We start from the raw sequence: 6,485 nt of genomic DNA on the forward strand, positions 1-6,485 counted from the left end.
GTGTTGAGTGTTAGGTGTTATGTGTTGAGTGTTAGGTGTTGAGTGTTAGGTGTTATGTGTTGAGTGTTAGGTGTTGAGTGTTAGGTGTTATGTGTTAGGTGTTATGTGTTGAGTGTTAGGTGTTGAGTGTTAGGTGTTGAGTGTTAGGTGTTATGTGTTGAGTGTTAGGTGTTGAGTGTTAGGTGTTATGTGTTGAGTGTTAGGTGTTGAGTGTTAGGTGTTATGTGTTGAGTGTTGAGTGTTAGGTGTTAGGTGTTAGGTGTTATGTGTTGAGTGTTAGGTGTTATGTGTTGAGTGTTGAGTGTTAGGTGTTAGGTGTTGAGTGTTAGGTGTTATGTGTTGAGTGTTACGTGTTGAGTGTTAGGTGTTATGTGTTGAGTGTTAGGTGTTGAGTGTTAGGTGTTATGTGTTGAGTGTTACGTGTTGAGTGTTAGGTGTTATGTGTTGAGTGTTATGTGTTGAGTGTTAGGTGTTGAGTGTTAGGTGTTATGTGTTGAGTGTTAGGTGTTGAGTGTTAGGTGTTATGTGTTGAGTGTTAGGTGTTATGTGTTGAGTGTTAGGTGTTGAGTGTTGAGTGTTAGGTGTTAGGTGTTGAGTGTTAGGTGTTAGGTGTTGAGTGTTAGGTGTTGAGTGTTGAGTGTTAGGTGTTAGGTGTTGAGTGTTAGGTGTTGAGTGTTAGGTGTTAGGTGTTGAGTGTTGAGTGTTAGGTGTTAGGTGTTGAGTGTTAGGTGTTGAGTGTTGAGTGTTAGGTGTTGAGTGTTAGGTGTTATGTGTTGAGTGTTAGGTGTTATGTGTTGAGTGTTAGGTGTTGAGTGTTGAGTGTTAGGTGTTGAGTGTTAGGTGTTATGTGTTGAGTGTTAGGTGTTGAGTGTTGAGTGTTAGGTGTTGAGTGTTGAGTGTTAGGTGTTGAGTGTTGAGTGTTAGGTGTTGAGTGTTAGGTGTTAGGTGTTAGGTGTTGAGTGTTAGGTGTTAGGTGTTGAGTGTTGAGTGTTAGGTGTTGAGTGTTGAGTGTTAGGTGTTGAGTGTTGAGTGTTAGGTGTTAGGTGTTGAGTGTTGAGTAAGACCAAATCTCCACTCCAGCAGTAGCACAATATAATATTTCATCACACTACTTCAGGGCTGTTTATTATATAATAACCAGCTGCTTGTCATCACATGTTTCTTGGAGAGCTGAAGGGACCTGAACAGGTGACACACCTGCAGTCAGCAGCCAGTAATAAAGAGATCAGAGTCTCGAGTCCAAGTCCAGGGGAAAAATGAAACTTTTTTGGACAGAACAATCACACAAAAATTGTGAAATCCTGATTTATGTAAATAAGATCAAACTTCTAATAAGTGAGTGTTTTTTTCTTTATTTGGTGAGAAAACATAAAAAAAACCCAAAAATAATGAATAACAGAATTAAAAACGGCTCTTCAGAGAATCATAAACAGATCTTTTACGTTCCAGTTTTGACCTTCGACATTGTGAAAGTGCAGAATCTCAGAATTCAGGAGAGTTTAGTGATATGAGGTCAGGACTGTAGCTCATCTTCCAGAAAACACACTTTTATTTAAACCTTCACGAGAGAAACGCTGCTTTGTATTTAGCGAAAGATGAAAGGAGATATTTAAAAAACGCAGGATAGCGTGATGGTCTTTAGACGGGATAAAAAGTCAAGACGTTTTTATTGTCATTACAACCGTATATAGCTGTTACAGTACACAGTCACATGACACCAGGATCATGATGCTACATAACACAAAGACAGGGCTATAAGGACTTAGTAAGTTAGTCCTAGATACATAAAGTGCAACTGTGCAACCTGGTGCAAACAGTGCAGGACAAGACAAGCAAGACAGACAAGACAGTGCAGGACAAGACAAGCAAGACAGACAAGACAGTGCAACACAAAAGACAGTGCAGGACAAAAGACAGTGCAGGACACAGGACAGTGCAGAACAAGACAAGCAAGACAGACAAGACAGTGCAGAACAAAATACAGTGCAGGACAAAAGACAGTGCAGGACAAAAGACAGTGCAGGACAAAAGACAGTGCAGGACAAAAGACAGTGCAGGACAAGACAAGCAAGACAGACAAGACAGTGCAGAACAAAAGACAGTGCAGGACAAGACAGACAAGACAGTGCAGGACAAAAGACAGTGCAGGACAAGACAAGCAAGACAGACAAGACAGTGCAGAACAAAAGACAGTGCAGGACAAGACAGACAAGACAGTGCAGGACAAAAGACAGTGCAGGACAAGACAAGCAAGACAGACAAGACAGTGCAGGACAAAAGACAGTGCAGGACAAAAGACAGTGCAGGACAAGACAAGCAAGACAGACAAGACAGTGCAGAACAAAAGACAGTGCAGGACAAGACAGACAAGACAGTGCAGGACAAAAGACAGTGCAGGACAAGACAAGCAAGACAGACAAGACAGTGCAGGACAAAAGACAGTGCAGGACAAGACAAGCAAGACAGTGCAGGACAAAAGACAGTGCAGGACAAGACAGACAAGACAGTGCAGGACAAAAGACAGTGCAGGACAAGACAAGCAAGACAGACAAGACAGTGCAAGACAAGCAAGACAGACAAGACAGTGCAGGACAAAAGACAGTGCAGGACACAAGACAGTGCAGGACAAAAAATTACAAGACAATACATGAAGTACAAAAATACAATACACAAATGACAATAAACAGTAAAGCAGGTCCTTGAGATAATATATAGAGAATTGCGCACTCACTCACTCACTCACTCACTCACTCACTCACTCACTCACTCACTCACTCATTCATCTTCTACCACTTATCCGAACTACCTCGGGTCACGGGGAGCCTGTGCCTATCTCAGGCGTCATCGGGCATCAAGACAGGATACACCCTGGACGGAGTGCCAACCCATCACAGGGCACACACACACACACACACTCATTCACTCACACACTGACACACTACGGACAATTTTCCAGAGATGCCAATCAACCTACCATGCATGTCTTTGGACCGGGGGAGGAAACCGGAGTACCCGGAGGAACCCCCCGAGGCACGGGGAGAACATGCAAACTCCACACACACAAGGTGGAGGCGGGAATCGAATCCCCAACCTTGGAGGTGTGAGGAGAACGTGCTAACCACTAAGCCCTGTGATGGGTTGGCACTCCGTCCAGGGTGTATCCTGCCTTGATGCCCGATGATGCCTGAGATAGGCACAGGCTCCCCGTGACCCGAGGTAGTTCGGATAAAGCGGTAGAAAATGAATGAATGAATGTTTGTGGTCTGGCTTGTGAGTCTGGCTATAGAGCATTTAGTGTCGAACGTTAGCCGGTAAGAAGAAGAAGCTTCACGTCTTAACAACAGGAACTTCTGAGAATAGATAGTGTAGATGTTTCTGTCTAACATTAGCAGCAAGAGAAAGAGAAAATAGAGGCTGATCAGGGAACAGGAACTTGTTCATCACACACACTAAATGGTTAAAAATTAGTACTTGTTGCAGGATTTATGTCTTATAAGAAAAAAAAATCAAACACTTCTATAACGAAGCTCTTTAACTTCAGCTGGAACTCTTCGGCATCACAACACACTGCTATTGACGGATTTATTATTTTCCTCTAACAGCATGTGGCATGTGTTTAATTCCTCGCATAATAAAACCAGAATTAAAATCCTAGCTTGTGTTCACAGGAGCTTCAGCACTGGAGCAGGATCCAAGTTTCCAGCAGCACATCGTACACAATTGGTTCACAGTGCCATAAGGTTTTAATGAATCCTTCATGAATCCTTCCAATTCTTCGACCTCTAACATGCGGAACATTTTTCATAGAGTTACGAGGGAGCAGCTAAAGGCCCCGAGCGCTGAAGCTGGCTCTGTGTTTCGAGCTGTAATTTAAACCTGTTGTTTACGATTTCTCAGGAAGTGCACGAACGTGTAAACTTGCTGAACAAATCGTGTATTACTGTATTTTATTTCTGACGAAGTGTCAGTTGCATGAGGCATGAAAAATCCAGTTAGGCACGACTGTGTGTGTGTGTGTGTGTGTGTGTGTGTGTTTGAGTGTGTTTACTTGAGTCCTCTTTTTATCCTGGTTCATAATAAAGGAAAAATTACTTTTTTTTTGTGGCCTGAAGCTTTTACAGCTGTAATAAACGTCTTTTCAGAGCAGACCAGTGTGAACACTTCACTTCTGATCCTGTTAGGAGGAACTAGATAAACTGTATCTATAAACAGACAGCACTTCTCTTTTGCGAAAGGTCAACGGGCTGCACATGATAACAGGGAAGTTGTGAGCAGTGTTGACAAGTCTTCTGATTCGATGTAGCAACATTTTACAATTTTTACTTTCAATTTTTATTGTCCTGCACTTGAAACGGCTTTCCAGCTCACATCGAAGTTATATGAGTTGAGAGAGCCTGAGCACGATGAATCACTAATCATCACTGTTCCAACAACCAATCCCTGGGCACCATTGTTCTCGAATGACCAATCTCTGACCACCCCTGTTTCCAATGACTGATCCCTGACCATTATTGTTACAAGTGACCAATCCCTGGGCATCATTGTTCTGAATCACCAATCCCTGAGCATCATTGTTCCCACTGACCAATCCCTGACCATCATTGTTCCCATTGACCAATCCCTGAGCATCATTGTTCCCATTGACCAATCCCTGAGCATCATTGTTCCCACTGACCAATCCCTGAGCATCATTGTTCCCATTGACCAATCCCTGACCATCATTGTTCCCAGTAACCAATCCCTGACCATCATTGTTTTCCATTGTCCAATGGTGGCTTTATAGTGACTAATCCCTGACTATCATTGTTTTCCTTTGACAGGAGGCACAAACAAACCTGCATTCCAGACTGTAAGGTATTCCCCAAAAGCACTAAAACTGAGTCTGATTTAATTGGTTCTTTTTTATCATGTTGTTCACATTTTTTCAGGTACTAGTAAGAAATAAAAAAGAAATCAGCTGTTGTAACTTTAACTCTTGAAACCTGACAGAATTCTTTTTTTATGATGTCCACATTATTTCAAAGTTCACGATTACTTTCAGTTAGTGCAAGTAAATTTGACTAACCTTTTCCATCACTGTGAGAATAAGAGGAGGTGGCTGTCTTCCTGTTAATGACTCAACCTGTGACTACCGTTTATTTCCCCCCACGTCTTGCTGAGGCGAATAAGAAAAGGAAAAGTACAGGAGATTGTTTTAATCAAAAAAGTGTGTATCATGCAGCGATCAGACTGGCACATTTCACTTCCATGATCAGATCCAGGCCAGAGTTTCTTACAGCATGGCCCAGATGCTTAGTCAAAAAAATGATTGCCAGATGCTGAACATGCTAAAGTTCAGTTTAATGCCATTGTTGAAATTGATATTGATGGTGGAGATTAAGGCTGGAGCTGGAACTAAATCATGGTGAATCACAGGAATCTGTAAGGAACTCTGGAAGTTTAGGTGGGATTCCGTTTCTCAAGAACCTTCAATAGTTCCCACTAAAGGAAGTTTTTCAGAAACATAGTAAACATTTTCTAGCATGTTTCACCCTGAAGTGAATATCCTAGGAAGCCAGGAACTTGGATTTGAGTAGATGGGTTTCCACTGTAGGAACCTTATTCTGGAAGGAATAAAATGTACATTTTCACTGAAAGAAACCATCAGGAATTCAGGGAACTACTTAAACTACTCTTATTAGAAATCTTATTAGAAACCCACATCAGGAACCTTTTTAATAATCTTTGTTGTAGGAACTATCTTATGAATCTGAGGAATGATTTAACTGCAGAAAACCTTTGAGTATATCATGAACTCTATCTGTTTCCAATACAGGAACCCTTCCAGGGTCTTAAGAATCTTAGGAACACTTCATTTCAACTGTATGACCACTGTTTGGAATTTTCAAAACACTTCTACTTTCAGGAATTCAAGAATTTTGGTCAAATTAAAATAAACTGCAGAAGCTTCCTTGTTATTCATGCACATTTCTAATGCAGGAATCTTGTTAGAAATGTAAGTGTGTGGTTTTCCATTGCAGGAACATTTTTATTGACTAGAGAAATTTGAGTCATGGTTCCAGCTAAGGCGCCTTCTAACTTCAGCAGTTTCCACTGCAGGAACCTTTTCAGGAAGTTAAAGTTGCTAAATCTACACCTCTGAAACCTTGTCTCCAGGATTTCTTTGTGGATCTCCAGACCATGTTCTGCCTTTCCATTGCAGGAACCTTTTCAGGAACTTAAGAATTGTCTTCACAGATCCCTTTGTGGAACTCAAGACTGTTGGGTGCCTTTCCAGAGCAGGAACCCTATCAGGAACTTAAGGCTTTTCTCTAAGACTCGAACATTCTCTGCTGGAACCTTCTGTGAAATTCATGGACATTGGATGTCTTTTCATAGCAGGAACCCTTTCAAGATCTCAGGAACTTGAAACTTCTTTTTACACACTTATACATTCCCAGGACCATATGGAAAGTTTAAACTACAGGAACCCTTTTAAAGAATTC

Source organism: Tachysurus vachellii, chromosome 21, assembly GCF_030014155.1.
Source record: "Tachysurus vachellii isolate PV-2020 chromosome 21, HZAU_Pvac_v1, whole genome shotgun sequence".
NCBI lineage: Eukaryota > Metazoa > Chordata > Actinopteri > Siluriformes > Bagridae > Tachysurus > Tachysurus vachellii.